Genomic DNA, 21689 nt, shown 5'->3' with positions numbered 1-21689 from the left:
AAGCTCTAGCTTGTAAATAAGCTCTAGGGGCACCTCATGATGAAGGGTTCTTTCTGAGACAGCATAATGACATCTAGATATATAGTTCAATACAAATGAGGGCATTTTGAGTAATGATACATTACCTAAATGATCATTTAATATCTAAGTAACTTAATTTTTTCTTCCTGTAAGCATTACTCATAAGGTGTTAATTCTCACATCATCTTTGAGAGGAAGGTCAGTATTATTAGTCATTGAGACTAAAGTTAACTTCACGGATTCACTCTTCAAAAATATAATGCTGAAAAAGTGAAGACTCCAGAGGCCACAATAGTAGCAAGTAAGTCGTTTAAGATGTCTTGGTTCTCCTTTATTTAGAGATGAGAAGGAAGAAAGAAAATTGAATAGGAAGAATATGGAAAGGATAAGGGTCTAGTTGAGACAAATGAGGATAAGAAAACATTTAAAAATGAAAATTAATAGATTTACTTCAGTGGGGAATAAAATCTATCAGCTCTGATGGTGCTCTGAATCTTTGATTATGATTTGTGATTTGGGTTGGGTTAGTCCCTGAAGGAAAATACTTTTAGAAGAATTCAGGATATTACTTCAACTCTGATTTCCTAAAAATAAAGACAGAATTTTTCTTTTCTACTATTAAAAGCTTAAAATACCTGGATATTTGAGATGATTCATTTCAGAGGCTGTTCTGCCTAGAAGTCAAAACAAAGAATCAGCATCTCCACAGTGGGCTGGAACCTGTAGTGACTCCCATCCTTTTTTCCACATAGTCAAACCTGAGGACACAAAACATTCCCATCAGAATCAGAAGTTTCCATAGTCCAAGGTGTCCACATGGGAGTTTGGAGAGAAAGGTTTAGTTTGGCTGAGGTGAGTGGCAGCATTTAGGCCAGACAGATGCCATTCCAGTGTCTACACAGAAAAAAATGAGAGAATGTAGCACTCACTGAGTTCGCTTCGTAACAGTCAACTGACCTGGGCTCAGAAGAGGCCACTTTCTGTCCCATACTAATGAGATCAGCCCATCACTTCAGAAACAGTCCCTCTGCTTTCAGTCACCACTGTAGGCATGTTCCCAAGACACCAGCATCAGAGCACAAAAGGAGTTGGTACATAAATGGCTCACCCCACTCCCAAGCACAGGGACTTAGAGCCCTTCTGAGAGATGAGGGGCAGAGCGGGTAATAATGTGTTTGGAGTAGAGGTTTTGTCTCTGAGATCACTTGAACACATCAGGAGCAGCTTAACCTGATGATTAATAATAGGATCACCAAGAAAGAGCATCATGAGGCCAGCTTCCATTTGTGCTTTCTAGGTTGTGCTTATTCAGTCTCATTATATAGTTTCACTACTATAGAGATTACTGTATTTTTAAAAAATAGATATAATGCACATACCATAATATGGACGCTTTAGAAGTGTACCATTAAGCAAGTTTTAAAAGTATATTCACAAAGTTATACAGCAACAACCATTATGTATTTCCACAACATTTTCATCAGTCCACAAAGAAACCTCATACCCATTAGTACTCACTCCCTTCAGTCCCTGGCAACCGCTAATCAACTTTCTGTTACTATAGCTATGACTATCCTGGGGTCTTATCACATGATATGTGGCATTTTGTGGCTTCTTTCACTTAGCATGTTTTAAAGTTCATCTATATTGTAACATGTATGAGTAATTCACTCCTTTTTAAAGCTAAATAATATTCCATTGTATGCAATTACCACATTTTGTGTATATATTCATCAGTTGTTGGACATTGAGCTGTTTCCACTTTTTGGCTATTATGAATAATGTTATGAACATTGGTGTACAAGCTTCTGTGTGAATATATGTTTTCAATTTTCTTGGGTATATAGCTAGGAGTGGAATTATTGGGTCTCATGGTAACTCTATGATTTAATTTTCTGAAGAAATGACAAGCTCTCCCTAAATAGCCAAACAATTTTAATTTCTAGCAGCAATATGTGAGGATTCTAATTTCCCCAAATCTTCCCAACACTTGCTATTTTTCAGTGCTCTGATTATAGGTACTCTGCTGAATGTGAAGAAGTATCACATTGTGGTTTTGAATGGCATTTCCCTAATGACAAATGATGTTGAGTATTACTTTATGTGTTTACTTGGATTATGTATTTTTTAGGAATTTGTATTATTTTAGAGAAATATTTATTCAAATATTTTGCCCAATTTTAAATTGGGTTATATATTTTTAATTGTTGAATTTTAAGAGTTCTTTATAGATCCTGGATAATAAATACTTGTCAGATATATGATTTCCAAATATTTTCTCTACCTCTATGGGCTGTTTTTACATTTTATTAGTCACGTTATTTGAAGCATAAAACTTATTAGTTTTGATGATGTTCAATTTATCGATTTTCAGCTTGGTTGCTTGTGTTTTGGTCTTAAATTTAAGAAACCACTTGGGTTTCCAAGGTCATGAAAGTTTATACCTATGTTTTCTTTAAGAGTTTTAGCACTTACATTCTAGGTTATTCGGTTTATTTTGAATTAATTATTGTGTATGGTGTGAGATAAAGATCCAATTTCACTCTTTTGCATGTGGGTATCCAACTCTCTAGCAACATTTGTAGAAAAGACTATTCTTCTGACCATAAATGTTTGGGTTTATTTCTGGACTCTAAATTATATTCCATTAACCTCCATACCTATATTTATACTAGAAACACACTGTCTTGTTCACTGTAGCTTTGTAATAGATTTAAAATGAGAAAGTGTGAGTCTTTCAGCTTTTTCTTTTTCAAGCTTCTTTTGGCTATTCTGGGTTCCTTGCATTTTCATATGAATGGTAGCATCAGTTTATTAATTTCTTCAAAAAAGGCAACTAGAATTTTGATAGAGATTGTGTTGAATCTATAGATCAATTTGGAGAGCACTGACATCTTAACAATACTGTGTCTTCCAATCCATGAACATGGAATATCTTTCCATTTACTTAGGTCTTTTAAAATTTCTTTCAATGATATTTTATCATTTTCAAACTCTAAGTTTTGTCCTTATTTTTAAAAATTTATCCCTAAGTATTTTATCTTTTTTGTTGACAACAAATGCAGCTATTTTTCTTTCCTCATATACTTATGGCTACTGTATAGAAGTACAATCAATTTTTGAATATTGATTTTGTGTCCTACAACCTTGCTAAATTAATTAATTCATGAATTTTTAAAACTTCTTATATACATGATCATGCTATCTACAAAAAGAAATAGTTTTACTGTTTTCCTAATCAGGATGTCTTTTATATCATTTTCTTGCCTAAATACCCTCGCTAGAACCTTCAGTACAATGTTGAATACAAGGAGTGAGATTGGACTTCCTTCCCTTGGGAAGGTATACAGTATTTCACCATCAAGTATAAAGTTAAATGTGGGTTCTTCATAGAGGTTATCAACTTGAGGACATTCTTTTCTATTACTAGTTGTTGAATTTTTTTTATCATAAGGGCGTTGAATTTTGACAAGTTTTTTTCTCATCTATTGAGATGATCATGTGGTTTTTGTCCTTTACTATATGGATGTGATATATTACATTATTTGATTTTTTTCGATATTAAGCCAATCTTGCATTCTTAGAATAAATCCCAATTGGTCATTGTATCAGTCGGCTTGTGCTGCCCTAACAAAATACCATAGACTAGATGACTTAAACAACAGAAATTTATTTTCTGGAAGTCCAAGATCAGGATGCAATTATGGTCAGGTTCTGGTGAGGTTTCCCTTCCTGGCTTGCAGATGGCTGCCTTCCCACCATGTCCTTACACAGAGAAAGAGAAAGTAACCCACGTCTTTCTTTTTACATTTTTACATACTATAAACAGAAAGAGTCAAGCCATTCCTTCAACATTTTGCTTAGAAAGCTCCTCAGCTAAATATCCAACTCCATCACTCTTAAGTTCTAAAATACTGAAACACAGTTCAGCCAAGTTCTTTCCTACCTTATAGCAAGAATCATCTTTCCTCCAGTTTCCAAAAATATGTTCCTCATTTCTAAAACTTCACCAGAATTGCCTGTAACATCCATATTTTTAGTATGTACCTCAAAACTTTTCACTTTCTACCCATTACCTAATTTCAAAGTCATTTCCACATTTTTAGGTATATGTAATAGCAGCACCTAACTCCTGGTACAAAAGCTTGTCTTTGTTAGCCCAGGCTGCCATAACAAAATACTATAGACAATAGCTTAAAACAACAGAAATTTATTTTTCATAGTTCTGGAGACTGGAATTCCAAGACAAGGGCTAGTGTTAAGAAATGCCCAGAACAAAAGAAGGCTCTGAATCAAGTCCAGGCTTCTGTATAGGCTGCTCTGCCACTTAGGCCATATGATTCCGAAGGTCCAGTGGTACTTGAAAGTTCAGTGACAGATAGGGATGGGGTTTGGAGCCTTTGGCAAGTCAATGTGTAAACTGTAGTGCAAGCCCTTAGTATTTTTTACCAAAGCCTTACCACCCTCTTGGATAACTGCTCTCCTTCTAAGATGCAACTTTTTAAAAAATTATGTTCAATTAGCCAGCATTAAGGAGGGACTGTATGGCGATGAGCACTGGGTATTAAACACAACTAATGAATTGTTGAACACGCATAAAAACTAATGATGTACTATCTGCTGACTAAGATGCAACTCTTGACCTGGTCTTAGTAGAGACCTCATTCTTAATCACGAGCCAGAAATTTAGCATGTGACCCAAGGTGCCTATGATGAACTGGGTGTTATCTGACCCACAAAATCATAAAGTTAGGCATGTGCAACAGCATTCCATCATCTAATGGAAATGGTATATATATGATCAGGCCCGAGCAGGCCTTAGAGGCACAAATAAGTTACATGAATAAGTGACCCAAATGCCCACGGTCCCCATTTCTGCTATATTGCCTTCTCCTTGCTAATACCAATGTCCTTATGGAGAATTCCCAATAATCAGTTGACAGAGGAAGAAAAGACTGGGGCCTGATTTACAGATATTCTTCACAATCCATAGGCATGACTCAAGAGCAGAGAGCCATAGCTTTTTGCAAGGGTTCCTGAAGGACAGTGGTAAATAGAAATCTTTCCAGGATAGGACTTCAACAAGCAAACCCAATTACTCACTTTGCCTTGAAGGAAAAATGGCCAGATGTGTGATTTTGTACTGATTCGTGGGTTGTGGTCAATGATTTGGTTGGATTGTCAGGGACTTGGAAGGAACATTAAATAATCAATAATTAAATAATCAAAGTGATAGATGACCCATTCTATGGATATTGGTCAGTCTCTTTCCCCAAGAACCTCTGTCATTGCTCAGTGAACTTATGAACATCCCATGGTCACTGGGGTGGAGATTACATATGGGCTCAGCAACATGGGCTTTCACTTACCAAGGCTAACTGGGCTATGTCAACAGCTGAGTGTCCAATCTGCCAGGAGCAGGGACCAACATTGAGTCCCTGATATGGCACCACTGTCTGGGGTAATTGGCCAACCACCTGGTGGGAAGTAGATTACACTGGGCCACTTCAATCAATGGAAGGGGCAGCATTTTGTTCTTACTGGAAATAAATACTCTAAATATAGATTTGCCTTCCTTGCTCACAGCATTTCTTCCCAAACTACCAACTGGATATACAAAATGTCTTATCCACTGTCAAGGCATCCTACATAGTATTACCTCTGATACTTTCTGATAAAGGAACTCACTTTGCAGCAAATAAATTGCAGCAATGGGTCCATGCTCATGGAATTCACTAGTCTTAACATGTCTCTCACCATCCTGAAGCAGCTGGCTTGATAGAATGGTGGAATCCCCTTTTGAAGACTCAGTTACAGTGCCAGCTAGGTGACAATACCTCGCACAGCTGGGGCAAAGTTCTCCAAGAGGAGATACATGGTCTGAACCACTGACCAATATATGGTTCTGTTTCTCCCACAGCCAGACTACATGGGTCCAGGAATCAAGGAATGGAAATGGAATGAGCTCTACTCACTATTAGCCCTAGTGATCCACTAGCAAGGCTTTTCTTCCTGTTCCCATGAATTTATGCTCTGCTGGCCTAGAAGTCTTAGTTCCAAAGACAAGAGTGCTCCTACTAGGAAATGCAACAATGATTCCATTGAACTAAAAGTTAAGGCTGCTACCTGGCCACTTTTCATTCCTCATGCCTCTGGATCAATAGACAAAGAAGGGAGTTACTGTGCTATCGAAAGTGATTGAGGAGTACCCGGGTGGCTCAGTCGGTTTTAAGCATCTGTCTTTAGCTCATATCATAATCCCAGAGTCTTGGGATCAAGCACTGCATTGGGCTTCCTGCTCAATGAGGAAACTGCTTCTCCCTCTCCCTTTCCCACTGCTTGTGCTCACTTGCACACTCTCCCTCCACCCCATGTCAAATAAATAAATAAAATCTTTAAAAAAATAAAAAAATAATAAAGTGATTGATATTGACTACCATGGAGAAATTGGACTACTCATCCACCAAGAAGGGAAAGAAGGAACAGGAGATGCCTTAGGGTGTCTCTTAGTATTACTATACCCTGTGATTAAGGTCAATGGAAAACTATAGCAACATAAACCCTATTAATGGCCCAAGATCTTTTAAGAATAAAGTTTTGGGTGATCTCACCAGGTAAAGAATAACAACCACTTGAGGTGCTTGCTGAAAGCAAAGAGAATACGAATGAGTAGAAGAAGGTAGGTATAAATATCAGCTATGACCACATAACAAGTTACAGAAACAAGGATTATAATTGTCATGAGTATTTTCTCCTTATTTCTTATGAATATGTGTGTGAGAGAGAGTGTGTGTGTGTGTGTGTGTGTGTGTGTGTGTTCGTTCCTCTCTTATTTACTTATCATGTAACATAAGATGTGTTGGCCATATATCATACATTATTTGTTACTAATTTTACACCATACTACTTAAATTATAGGATATCAAGGAGAAGTGTAAACATCATTCAAGGACTTAAAGTAAGTATCATCCCTTCTTCTGGGGAAGGGTTACTGTGTTTTCAGTTGTACACAGGATGATTGTATAATGGTAGGCAGAATTATGACCTTGTTATTGTCTTCATTTGGAGATTAAGTTTGGGTTAAGTAGATGTGCATGGATAACATATTGACAGGGGGTAGACTTGGCGATGATTAATTTTATGTGTCAACTTCATGGAGCCCTGGGTGCCCAGATATTTGGTCATTTATCTGGGTATACTGTGAAAGTGTTTTTAGATGAGATTAATATTTGAATGGTAGATGGAGTAAAACAGATTTCCCTTCCTAATGTTCGTGGCCCTCATCCAATCAGTTGAAAGCCTGAATAGAACAAAAATCCTGACTCCCCCACAAGTAAGAGGGAATTCCTCCTGCCTGATTATTTGAGCTTGGACATTAGTCTTCTTTTGCATTCATTTTAAACTGAAACATCATCTATTCTTGAATCTTGAGCCTGCTGGCTTTTGGGCTAAAACTACACTATTAGCTCACCTGAGTCACCAGCTTGCTCTCTGTATATATATACAGAGAGGAGGGGAGAAAGGGAGTTTTATTGTTTCTCTGGATAACCCTGACCAATACAGTCATGATACAGAATCCTTTTTACATATTTATATTTACATATATATATATATATATACACATATATATGTATGTATATATAAATTCCATTCAATTCAATTATATATCAATTAAAATATATTTATATTTATATCAGTCAAATATATTTTATATATTTATACTTATATTTATATATCAAATTCAATTTGCTAATATTTTGTTGAGAATTTTTATATCTACATTTAAAAGAGATATTAATCTATAGTTTTCTTGTGATGAATTTGATGTATAAACCTTATAAAAAAAGTTGACGAGTATTTCCTTCTATTGTTTTTTAATTGTCAAAGAATTAGTATTAATTTTTAATTAATACTCTGTTGTTTGATAGTCTGCACCAGTGAAGCCATCTGCTCCTGGGATTTCCTCTGTGGGATTTTTGTTTGTTTTCTTTGTTACTAATATAATCTCTTTACTTGTCATAAGTCTATCTTAATTTTTTAGTTTTTCTTGAGTCAGCTTTGGTAGTTTTTGTCTTCCTAGAAAGTTGTCTATTTTAGTTAAGTAATTTGTTGGCATACAGTTGTTCACAGTATTTCCTTTTAATTCATTTTTCTTATAATTCATTTTATTTCTACAAGGTCAGTAGTGATGTCCCTTTTTTCCATTTCTGATTTTAGCAATTTGAGTCCTCTTTTTTTGTTGTTAAATTAGGTAGAGTTTTCAAAATGGATGAAAGACCTAAATTTGAGATAAGAATCCATCAAAATCCTAGAAGAGAACATACGCAGCAACCTCTTTGGCTTTGGCCACAGCAAATTCCTGCTAGACACATCATAAAAGGCAAGGGAAATAAAAGGAAAAGTTAACTATTGGGACTTCATCAAGATAAAAACCTTTTGCACAACAAAGGAAACAGTCAACAAAACTAACAGACAATCTACAGAATGGGAGAATATATTTGCAATGTCTTGTCAGACAAAGGGCTAATACCCAAAGTCTATAAAGAAGTTATCAAAATCATGTCAAATAAATAAATAAAAAAAAAAATCTTAAAAAAAAAAAAAGAAGTTATCAAAATCAATACCCCCCAAAACCAAATATCCAGTCAAGAAATGGGCAGAAGACATGAACATTTCTTCAAAGAAGACATACAAATAACCAACAGACACATGAAAAAACGCCCCACATCACTCAGAATCAGGGAAATACAAATCAAAACCACAATGAAATACCACCTCACACCAGTTAGAATGGCTAAAATTAACAAGTCAGCAAACAACCTGTGTTGGTGAGATGTGAAGAAGGGGGAAAGCTCTTATGCTGCTGGTAGGAATGCAAACTGGTAGAGCCACTCTGGAAAACAGTTTGGAGGCTTCTTAAAAAGTTGAAAATAGAGCTATCCTATGACCCAGAAATTGCACTGCTGGGTATTTACTCAAAGAGTATGAACATAGTGATCCGAAGGGTCATGTGCACCCCAATGTTTACAGCAACAATTTCCACAATAGCTAAACTATAGAAAGAGCCCAGATGTCCATTGACAGATGAATGGATAAAGAAGATGTGGCGCGCGCGTGTCTATCATCTATCTATCTATCTTCTATCTATCATCAAAAAAATGAAATCTTACCATTTGAAGTGACATGGATGGAACTAGAGGGTATTAAGCTAAGTGGAATAAATCAGAGAAAAACAATTGTCATGTGATTTCACTCATTTGTGGAATTAACAAAAAACAGGATCACAGGGGAAGGGAGGGAAAATAAAATAAGGTGAAACCAGAGAAGGAGACAAACCAAAGAGACTCTTAACTGTGGGAAACAAACTGAGAGTAGCTGGAGAGGAGGTGGGTGGGGGGATGGGGTAACAGAGTGATGGGCATTAAGGAAGGCACTTGCTGTAATGAGCACTGGGTGTTATATGTAACTGATGAATTACTAAACTCTAACTCTGAAACTAATTATATACTATATGTTAATTAATTGAATTTAAATAAAACTTTAAAAATTTAGGTAGAGTTTTGTCTATTTTGTTGATCATTAAAAAAAAACAACTTTTGATCTTCTCTGTTTTTTTTTAAATCTTTCATTTCATTAACTCCTATTTCTACTTGAACCAGTTTCAGTAATTTGTGTCTTTTTAGAAATTTTTTCATTTCATCTAGGCTATGTAATTTGTTGGCATAAAATCGTTTAAAGGGATTCCTGGGTGGCTCAGTTGGTTAAGCATCTGCCTTTGGCTCAGGTCATGATCTCAGGGTCCTGGGATGGAGACCTATGTGGGGCTCCATGCTCAGAGGGGAACATGCTTCTCCCTCGCCCTCTGTTGCTCCCCTGCTTGTACTCTCTCTCTCCCTGACAAATAAATAAATAAAATCTTTAAAAAATTGTTTGTAGCATTGCCTTAGAATATTTTCTATTTCATTATGTAGTAAGATCCTCTCTTTCAGTCCCAATTTTGGTAAATTGAGTCTCATCCCTTTTTTCTCCCTCAATCAATCAACGGCTTGCCAACGTAGCTGATTTTTTTCGAAGAACCAATTCCAGGTTTCATTAATTTTTTTTCTACTGTTTTATTTTTCCTGCCCCATATTTGAATTCCGTTAGTGACATTCTTAACCTTTTGCTCTGTTTTGCTTTTCTCAGGAGTGGTAGGGAGGCTGTGAACATTACTCCGTGGACTGTGTTGCATCACTGGGGCTCTCTGCTACTCTGGGCCCCTGTTGGGTTTAACATCAGAAGCTGTGGAGAAGGAAAACCTGGGGAGGATTCTTGCTCATTCACTTCTGCTTCAGAATCTTGATTCTGGTAATTGTTGTACACCTCCTGTCAGGAGGTTCTTCTGTGGCCAGTTCACAATGGACTCCCAACATACTGTTTTCTCTCTTCCTTATCTTCAGGACTGGGATTGGGAAATGCTGCCCATTTTTGTAAGTCTCTGGACCCTTCTACATCCCTTGTTGCATCCTTTAATGTTGCCTACACTTGTGCTAAGTGTTATTAAATTCCCTTAAAAATCTCATCTAAGGGGGCACCTGGGTGGCTGAAATGGTTAAGCAACTGCCTTCAGCTTAGGTCATGATCCCAGAGGCCTGGGATCAAGCCCTATATCGGGCTCCCTGCTCAGTGGAGAATCTGCTTCTCCCTCTCCCTCTGTCATTCCCTCTACTTGTGCTCTCTTGGTCTCTATCTCTCTGTCAAATAAATAAATAAAATCTTTTTTAAAAATCTCATCTAGTGGTATATATATACAATGGAATACTATGCAGCCATCAAAAGAAATGAAATCTTGCCATTTGCGATGACGTGGATGGAACTAGAGGGTATTATGCTTAGTGAAATAAGTCAATCAGAGAAAGACAACTATCGTATGATCTTGCTGATATGAGAAAGTGGAGATGCAACGGGGGTGGGGGGGGTTAAGGGGGTAGGAAAAGAATAAATGAAACAAGATGGGATTGGGAGGGAGAAAAACCAAAAGAGACTCTTAATGTCACAAAACAAACTGAGGGTGGCCCGGGGGAAGGGTGTAGGGAGAGGGTAGTGGGGTTATGGACATTGGGGAGGGTATGTGCTATGGTGAGTGCTGTGAAGTGTATAAACCTGGCAATTCACAGACCCGTACCCCTGGGGCTAATAATACATTATATGTTTATTAAAAAAAATTTTTTTTAAATTTTTTAAATCTCATCTAAGTGAATTTCTATTTCTTCATGGGACTCTGACTGATACAACCAACCCTCATTGGCTGACAGTACATAGTATAATCTGTTACAATATTTATCCTCTCAGCTAACAGTTTTGTTTACAGAATTATAGATCTGTATCTGTGTCTAAATATCTATGTCTTATCTGTCTATCTATCTATCTATCATCTATCTATCTGTCATCTACCTATACAATATTAGTAATAGATTGTTTTTCAGGAAACGTTTTAGAGAAAATGAGCTTATGCAAATCCACAATGCAATGCAACTTTAAAAGATATGTAATTGTATGATTGTATTTAAGTAGATTATGAAAGAGGCAAAACTAATTTATGGAACTGGAAGTTATAAAGTGGCTGTTTCTGGAGGAGAGAGGTGTAGTGATTGGGAGGAAAGAGGATGGTGCTATTTAAGATGCTGGTAATACTCCTTTTCTTGATCTTGGTGGTGCTCCCAGAGGTGAGTTCACTTTTTGATAATTATTGACCTGGGTGTTTAATATTTGCACGGGTTTTGCATGTGTATTATTCTCCCACTTTGAAAGAGTAGAAGTTACAAAAAAGGTACTATTATTTCCCATTGTATCACACAAATGAAATTTGTGAGAAATCATTACATCTGCTCATTACACCAAAATCAAATGAGCTGGCTTTTACAAAATAGTAGGAAGGTGGGGAGCCTGGGCGGCTCAGTGGGTTAAGTCTTTGCCTTTGGCTCAGGTCATGATCTCAGGGTCCTGGGATCGATCCCTGCATTGGGTTATCTGTTCAGCAGGGAGCCTGCTTCCTCCTCTCTCTCTGCCTACTTGTGATCTCTCTCTCTGTGTCAAATAAATAAAATCTTAAAAAAAAAAAGTTGGAAGGTGTTTTCCAACCTCATTTTTGTACAAAGTTTAGACAAGCTTTTCAGTATGTGCCAAAATAGTAACAGATCAAAAATTTTTTTAAAAAAGTATTTGAGTCAGTTCTTTTTTATTATGCAAAAGACTCTTTTCATTCTTTAATTCATTTATACTTTCAGTCAATAACCATTTTTCTGAGTGTCTAGTATGGTCTATACCTTGTTCATATACAGGGGGTGGTCAATAATGAAAGGAAAGATCCATGTCACAAAGCATTCATCTTTGAAACAAACCCAAGAAAAGAAAATTTAACATGATTCTTTTCATAAGAAGGAAAGAGACTCTGGGAGCCTGTGGGCCTTTGGAAGTGCTCCACTCAAAGAAGGGGAGGAATTTAGCAGCTACTCTGGAGGTAGGTGTGGGAAAGTAGGGATGAGATAGGAATCATAAAATTCTGGAAAGCCACTCCTTTCTGGGAATTCTGTGAGGCCACCCTTTCTTGAAATCATTTATTTTCATAAAATACAGTTGCTAAGCTCCCCAAATGCTTGGTCAAATGGTTTTCGTTTTGCAGAAATACTCACTTCATTTATTGTATTTTTTAGTTCTACAATTTCCGTTGGATTTTTAAATAGATTCTAGTTCTTGGCCAAAATTCTACATCTTGTAATTAAGTTTCCTGAGTGGGTTTAACCGTAGTTATTTAACATTCCATGCCTGATAATCCCAATTTTTAAAATCTACCTTGAGTCTATTTCTATGGGCTAAGTTTGCTCTTTGTTTTTTGCTATTTGCTCATTTTTTCTTGACATGTCTCATAATTCTATTAAAAATGTGGTGCATAAACAATGAATGCTGGAACACTGAAAAGAAATAAAATAAAATAAAATGGAAAAAAATGGGTTTTGGGGCGCCTGGGTGGTCAGTGGATTGAGCCTCTGCCTTCGGCTCGGGTCGTGGTCTCAGGGTCCTGGGATTGAAGCCCACATCGGGCTCTCTGCTCAGCAGGGAGTCTATTTCCTCCTCTCTCTCTGCCTGCCTCTCTTCCTGCTTGTGATCTCTCTCTGTGTGCCAAATAAATAAATAAATAAAATCGTTGAAAAACTTTTTTTAAAAAATGGTTTTGTGTATGAAAAATTGAGACTGAATGATGTTGTCTTTCTCCAGAGTGAATTTAATATATTTTCCTGGCAGGCAGGTCACCTTTTTGGGATTGAGACTAAGTCTATTTTATTTCTGTTGTTGTTTTTTAATTATTTAGTTTTTTTTTCTCCTTACCTGGGTAGCCCTTTAAAATCTGAAATCCTGAGTATTAACCAGAACTCTTTCCCTCTTGGGAGGGGGACAACTATTTTTGTTCCTAGTTCTTTGATAGGGCAAAAATCTCTGAATGGACCATTAGCCTTTTAGAAGCCCCTTTCTGCCTGGGATCTGGGTCCCTCAGTTCCTCATGACTTTGATAGCCTTGAAAGCCAATCTTTATCCTTCTAACCCACAGGGACTGCAGCAAGCTCTAGGCTGCTGCTTTCTGTTTATCCTTTATGTCTCAAGCCTCAGTTTAGAGAGCTCAGAAATAGAATTACATATATAGTCAACTGATTCTTGACAAAAGTGCAAAATTAATTCAGTGAAGAAAGAATAGTTTTTTGTCAACAAATGGTGCTAGGAAAATTGAATATCCCCAAAGTACAAAAACATGAACTTTGAGCCATATCTCAAAACAAATAACAAATAAAACCCAAAATAAAATCCAAAATGAATTATGGATTGATGTGTAAAACCAAAAACCATACAACTTCTAGAAGAGAACTTAAAAAAAATTGCAAGCTTGGATTAGGCAAGGAGTTCTTAGGTATGAGGCCATAAAAGAAAAAAAAAAATAGTAAATTGGAGTCCATTAAAATTAAGAAGTTTTATGTTTTGAAAGGCACTGTTAAGAGAATAAAAATACATGTTAGCGAGTGGGAAAAAATATTTGTAAATCAAATTAGTAAGTGCCTTGAGAGGAAAAGGATCTTCATTTTACAAGTGCTGTTGCCTTGTAACACCATTCTTTTTACAATTTGTCTTATTTTGTTTTTAAAATTTATTTAATAGTATTATTGATGTACAATAAGCTAGTATTTGGAGTGTATAATTTGATAAGTTTTGACATGTTTATAAATCCATGAAACTATCACCACAACCAAGGGAAAAGATATTTCCATCACCCTCAAGAATTCCTTCATTCTTCCCCTCCCCATTCCTCTTCCATCCTCTATCCCCAAGCAATCACTGGTTTGTTGTCCCTATAGAATAGCTTATATTTTTCTAGAATTTTATAGAACAGGAAATATACAGTATACTGTTTTGTGTTTGGCTTTGTTCACTGAGCATAATTATTTGAAATTCATCTATGCCATTGTGTATATCACTGATGAGTGGTATTCCATTGTATGGCTATAACACCACTTGTTTATCCACCTATTGATGGACTTTTGGGTGATTCCTGATTTTTCTATTACAAATAAAGCTGCTATGAAGATTTCATTTGTGTGTGGACACATGCTTTCATTTCTGTTGGGTCAATAATACCTAGAAGTGAAATGGTTGAATGTATTATAGACATATGTTTACCTTTTTAAGAAACTATAAAATTGTTTTTCAGAATGGCTGTACTATTCTGTATTCCTATCAGCAGTGTAGGAGACATTCAGTTGCTCTACATCCTCACCAAAACTTGGATATAAACACCCTTCTGAATTTTTTGCTCTCTGGTGGGTATCTACCATTATCATATTACCGTTTATAGTTAGCATTTCCCCAATGATTAATAATGTTGAGTGTATTTTCATGTGCTTATTTCCTATCTCTATATCTTCTTTGGTGAATTATCTGTTCAAATATCTTGCTCATTTAAAACATTGGGTTGTCTTCTTATTAAATTTTAAGAATTCGTTATGTATTCTAGACACAGGTTTTGTCAGATACGTATTTTGTCAATATTTCCTTGTAATCAGTATCTTGTCTTTTTGTTTTTGTAACTGATTTTGTTTTTTTGGTTTTTCTGTTTTTTATTTTATTTTATTTATTTATTTATTTATTTATTTATTTGTCAGAGAGAGCGAGCACACACCAGCAGGCAGAATGGCAGGAAGAGGCAGAGAGAGAAGCAGGCTCCCTGCCGATCAAGTAGCCCGATGAGGGACTCGATCCCAAGACACTGGGATCATGACCTGAGCCAAAGGCAGAGGCTTAACCAACTGAGCCATCCAGGTGTCCCTGTAACTGATTTTGAAGAGCAAACTTCAAAAACTTTTTGAGTTAAGTCCAATTTATGTATTATGTTTTTCTACTTCTTGCTTTTGGTGAGGTATTTAAGAAATATTTGTCAACATTAAAGTTACTGAGATTTTCTCCTGTTTTCTTATAGTTTTATAATTTTAGGCTTTACATTTGGGATTCATTTTGAGTTCATTTTTGTACATGGTATGAGGTAAGGGTAAGGGTAGAGTTAAGGGTAAGGGAAGGAGTTCATTTTTTTGTACATGGCTAATTATTCCAGCATCATTTGTTGAAGACTATTATTCTACATGGAATTGCCTTGATATTTTTGTCAAAACTTAAGAAATACACGTGTGTATTTCTTTCTAAACTCTCTATTCTTTCCCATTAATAAATATGACTCTTTAAAAGTCAATACCATGTTATACTGATTACCAGCCTTATAATAAGATCAAAATAAGCTGGTGTCAATCTGTCAATATTGGTCTTCTTTTTCAAAGTTGTTTTGGCCATTCTACGTACTTTAAATGTCCATATAAATTTTAGAATAAACTCACCAATTAAAAAAACTTGTCAGTTTCTACAAAGAAGTGTGATAGGACTCTGATTGGGGTTGCTTTAAATCCATACTCTATTTTGAAAAGAAATATCTTAACAGTGTTGATTTTTCCAGTTCAAAAACACAACATATCTCTTAAATTTAGTTCTTTGACTTTTCTTAGAATGTTCTGTAGTTTACAAGTTGTACATACTTTTGTCAAATTTATCCCTAAGTATTTTTAATAACTTGATGTAATTATATATGGTATTGGCTTTAAATTTTTAATTGCAGATTGCTCATTACTAGTACACATATATATGTATATTTATATATAAATGTATTTATATATAACAATTTATTTCAATTTTAAATGAAATTTTAATTTTATTTTTTTTTTTAAAGATTTTATTTATTTCTTTGAGAGAGAGAGACAGTGAGAGAGCATGAGCGAGGAGAAGGTCAGAGAGAGAAGCAGACTCCCCGTGGAGCTGGAAGCCCGATGCGGGACTCGATCCCAGGACTCCAGGATCATGACCTGAGCCGAAGGCAGTCGTCCAACCAACTGAGCCACCCAGGCGTCCCATGAAATTTTAATTTTAAAAAGAACATTTTAAAATGTCAATTGCTGATCTTTCATTGCTAGTATGCAAATATGAAAGTATATATATTTGGATATTTGTATACAATTTATACATATACATATACATGTACATATACCTGCTTATGTATATATTGTATACAATATGCATTTGTATATGTATATATTGCATACACATATATATCGATATTGACCTCATGTCTTGCAGCCTTGGAAAACTTATTTATTAGCTCTAGGAGCCTTTTGTTGTTGTTGTTGCTGTTGTTAGATAATTTAGGATTTTCTGTATAGATGATCATGTCCTTCAAGCAGAGAATTTTGGTTCTCTCCCTCCAATCTGTATGCTTACTTTATTTCCTTTTTTTTGTCATAATGCAGCACAACCAAAAATTTTAAAGCCAAATTATATAGTATCAAAGAAAACCATTGAAAACATTAGTAAGGAAAAAATAGTTATAAAGAAAAATCAATATTTTAAAATATATTGTTTGCAAAAAGTTCTTAATGGATTAGATGTATACCTGAGTGCTGCTGAAGTAAGAATTTGGGATCTGGAAAACCAAGATGAAGGGTATACCAGACATCAGAGAAAGTAAAAAGATACAAGAACAGTTAAGAAAAAGTAAGGAAATATGGAGAAAAGAAATAGAAGTATCAACATTTATAAAATTGAAATATCAAAAGAAACGAAAATGAATAAAGTATTTGAAGAAATAATGGTTCAAAATTCACTAAAATTAAAGAAAAATGTAATACCTGAGATTAAAAATTCTCAGAGAATATCAACAAGTATGGAGAATTAAAAACCATACCTAGAAACACTAATAGTAACATTTAAGGCCATCAAAAAAACAAAACAAAAAAATTCTAAAATCTCCCAGAGAATAAAGGATATCACCTACCCAAGAAACAAGAATTAGATAAACATGAAAGTTCTCAAAAACATTCCTTACTCTAAGAATATAGTGAAGAAATACTTTGTTGAAGGAAAAGAACTATAAAACTAGAATATTATAGTCAGGTAAATTATTATTTACTTACAGGAGCAAAATAAAGATTTTATTACAGCTATGAGACCCAAAAATGTTTATCACACAAAAACAGTCTGAAAACACATGTGGAGGAAATATTTCAAGAAAAAAAAGAATTATTAAGGGAAGAGGAAATTGGGTGATATGGGAAATAAGTGTGAGTAAACAACCTGAGTTTCCATATGCAAACCTACATAGAGAGAAGGGGGAAAGGAGAAAGAAGACAAACAAGAAGAACACGAAAAACAAGAAGGAAGATGAAGTTCTTTATAGATCTTGGATATCAGCCCTTTGTCTGTGGTGTCATTTGCAAATATCTTCTCCCATTCCATGGATTGCCTCTTTGTTTTGTTGACTGTTTCCTTTGCTGTACAGAAGCTTTTGATCTTGATGAAGTCCCAAAAGTTCATTCTTGCTTTTGTTTCCTCTGCCTTTGGAGACATGTCTTGAAAGAAGTTGCTGTGGCCGATGTCGAAGAGGTTACTGCCTATGCTCTCCTCTGGGACTTTGATAGATTCCTGCCTCACGTTGAGGTCTTTTATCCATTTCAAGTTTATCTTTGTGTATTGTGTAAGAGAATGGTCGAGTTTCATTCTTCTACACATAGCTGTCCAATTTTCCCAGCACCATTTATTGAAGAGAGTGTCTTTTTTCCGCTGTATATTTTTTCCTGCTTTGTCGAAGATTATTTGACCATAGAGTTGAGGGTCCATATCTGGGCACTCTACTCTGTTCCACTGGTCTATACATCTGTTTTTGTGCCAGTACCATGCTGTCTTGGTGATCACAGCTTTGTAGTAAAGCTTGAAATCAGGCAAAGTGATGCTCCCAGTTTTGTTTTTCTTTTTCAACATTTCCTTAGCAATTTGGGGTCTCTACTGGTTCCATACAAATTTTAGGATTGTTTGTTCCAGCTCTTTGAAAAATGCCGGTGGAATTTTGATCCTTAAACTCAACACACACAAAACAGATAATTATGTCCAAAAAAAAAAATGGGCAGAAGGCATGAACAGACACTTCTCCAAAGAAGACATACAAATGGCTAACAGACACATGAAAAAGTGTTCATCATCACTAGCCATCAGGGAGATTCAAATCAAAACCACATTGAGATACCACCTTACACCAGTTAGAATGGCCAAATCAACAAGACAGTAAACAACAAGTGTTGGAGAGGATATGGAGAAAGGGGAAACCTCTTACACTGTTGGTGGGAATGCAAGTTGGTGCAGCCACTTTGGAAAACAGTGTGGAGATTCCTTAAGAAATTAAAAATAGAGCTACCCTATGACCCTGTGATTGCACTACTCAGTATTTACCCCAAAGATATAGATGTGGTGAGAAGAAAACCATCTGTATCCCAGTGTTCACAGCAGCAATGGGCACAGTCGCTAAACTGTGGAAAGAACCAAGATGCCCTATAGCAGATGAATGGATAAAGAAGATATGGCCCATATATACAATAGAGTATTATGCCTCCATCAGAAAGGATGAATACCCAACTGTTGTTATCAACATGGATGGGACTGGAAGAGATTATGCTGAGTGAAATAAGTCAAGCAGAGAGAGCCAATAATCACATGGTTTTATTTACTTGTGGAACATAAGGAATAACATGGAGGACATTGGGAGATGGAGAGGAAAAGTGAGTTGGGGGATATCAGAGGGGGAGACAAACCATGAGAAGCTATGGACTCTGAGAAACAAACTGAGGGTTTTTGGGGGGATGTGGGGTGTTGGGTGAGCATGGTGGTGGGTATTATGGAAGGCATATATTGCATGGAGCACAAAGAATGAATTTTGGATCACTGGAAAAAAATTAAATTAAATTAAATAAAGAAGGAGGATATAAAGGAGGAGGAGGAGGAAAGAAAAATAAATACACAATAATTATAAGAAAAATCTAAATATTTCCAAAATGATGGTTAGAAGACTGATTAATGTAGAGGTGAAACGAGGAAAACAAGAGAAAAAGGAAAAACAAAATACAACAAAACTAAGAATGTAGGTAATAAAAACATGAAAAAGGCAGCATAAGTCCTAATAAAACTGTGATTGCAATAAATGTAAATGGCTTAAATTTGCTAGTCAAAAAAAGTATCTCAAATTGAATAAATAAATTAGAATCAATAAAATTTTGACAATTATGTAGTGAAAAGAAAATGATACATGAAAGCAGAAAGTAAAGGGACAGGAAAAGGTACACATATTTTATACCCATCAAATTGGGAAAAATGAAAAATTTGACAAAACCAAATGAAGACAAAAATGTAAAGCAATAAGAATTATGCACAAGGGTAAGAGTGTAAATTAATATAAGTACTTTGGAGAGTAATTTTGCAACATCTTATAAAATTCTGAGGATCTAGCAATTCCACTGCTTAGTGATATTTGTCAAGGTAAATATTGCTAGCTGCTTGTTATGGACTTGTGTGTCCCTCAATATTCACATGTTGAAGTCCTAAATGTCAGTATCTCAGAATATGATTGTATTTGGAGATAGGACCTTTAAAGAAGCAATTTAGGTTAACTGAGGCTGTACAGACGGCCTTACTTCAATCTGACTGATGTCCTTATAAGAAGAGGAAATTTAGACACCCATACTGAGAGATTTCAGGGATACACATACTCAGAGGAAAGGCTATATAAGGACACAGCAAGAGGGTAACTATCTACAAGCCAAGAGAAAGACCTTAGGAGAATCCAAACTTGTGCCAACACCTTGATCTTGGACTTCTAGCCTTCAAAACTGTTGGGAAAAAATGCTACCCAATCTGCGGTATTTTGTTATGGTGGCCCTAGCAAACTAATATACTAGTATAAAAACAACCTTAAAATACTAGCAGCTAAACAGAATTTTTTTCTGTGCTCACATAAGTCTCAATCTAATATTAAGTGATGGCCTTCCATCTAGTGATTCCAGGTCTGAAGGTATTTCTGTCTGGTAGCATCACCATCACCCAGGCTTAAGTACTTCACTGAATGACCAGAAAGCAAGGGAAAAGACAGGAGCACTGAAGGATCCCTATATGGGAAGTTTTCATGAGCCAGGACTGGAAAAATCATACATCACTTCTACGCATTCTACTGGCCAGAAGCTAGTTATATGGCACCCAGCTAATAACTGTAATAGACACCATGGAATGTATTCCAGCCACAGTGAATGCAGAGTAACAGGAGACAGGAATTGTTTGGCACAGTAGTCTCACCCACATAGATACATAACTTAGAGAAAATCTCACACATATGAACAAAGAGAAGTAAAGGATGTTCAATACAGCATTGTCTGAAATAGAAAATGGTCAGAAAATCCTAAACATTTAATAATACAAAACTGGATTAAAAACAGATTTCTTCAAAATACTTCAAAAGCATAAACAATAATGCAACAAATTAATAAATTTAACTGCATTAAAACATTGATGACAACATCAAGAGAAGAGTCATAGACTGGGAGAAGATATTTGCAACATCTAAACTTAAGGATATATTTGATAACAAGGGTATCCTATTAATTATTAAGCTAGAACAATAGGCATAAATCTGGCATATAGTCACCTTACCTAAAACCAACAAGGTATTAATCATAAGAATACTCATATAACCCCTGATGATCAATAAGAAAAGGAAACCCAACAGGAAAGGGTTGAGGGGGGAAGAATTGACAGTTCACAGAAAGAAAAACCGAGCATCTAGTGAGAATACAAAGAATTTTTCAACTGAAATAGTAATAAGATAAGTGCAAAAGAAACAATTCTTTGCACCTATCAGATTGGCAAAAATCACAAAGTCGGGGAGCACCTGGGTGGCTCAATTCAGTAAGAGTCTGCCTTTGGCTCAGGTCATGATCCCAGGGTCTGGGGATGGAGCCCTGCATTGGGCTCCCTGCTCAGCAGGGAGTCTGCTTCTCCCTCTCCCTCTGCCCCTCTCCTGCTCATGTTCTCTCTCTTTCTCTCTCTCATATAAGTAAATAAAATCTTTAAAAAAAAATCACAAAGTCAGATAATATCAAGTGTTTGTTAGGATGCGCAGAAATGAGAGCCCTCATGCATTTCTGGCGGGCATATGAATTAGAACTGACATTCTAAAGAGCAATACAGCAGTTCTTTGTAAAGTATACATTTACTGTGTGACCCAATAATTCCAC

The 21689-nt window shown here is 35.8% G+C and overlaps 1 long non-coding RNA gene across 1 annotated transcript; it reads left to right on the top strand.

Moving 5' to 3' along the window:
- The first annotated feature begins 277 nt into the window (after nt 1-277).
- LOC111158221 lies at nt 278-8579 on the top strand. Its single transcript, XR_002641340.1, has 3 exons — nt 278-322; nt 6940-6979; nt 8273-8579. It is a non-coding gene; the product is annotated as an uncharacterized LOC111158221 (long non-coding RNA).
- Nucleotides 8580-21689: the final 13110 nt, after the last annotated feature.

This window comes from Enhydra lutris, unplaced genomic scaffold, assembly GCF_002288905.1.
Source record: "Enhydra lutris kenyoni isolate GAN:26980312 unplaced genomic scaffold, ASM228890v2 scaffoldscaffold58, whole genome shotgun sequence".
Taxonomy (NCBI): domain Eukaryota; kingdom Metazoa; phylum Chordata; class Mammalia; order Carnivora; family Mustelidae; genus Enhydra; species Enhydra lutris.
The sequence above is the reverse complement of the archived record's forward strand: the minus strand, read 5'-3'. Positions and strand labels throughout refer to the sequence as shown.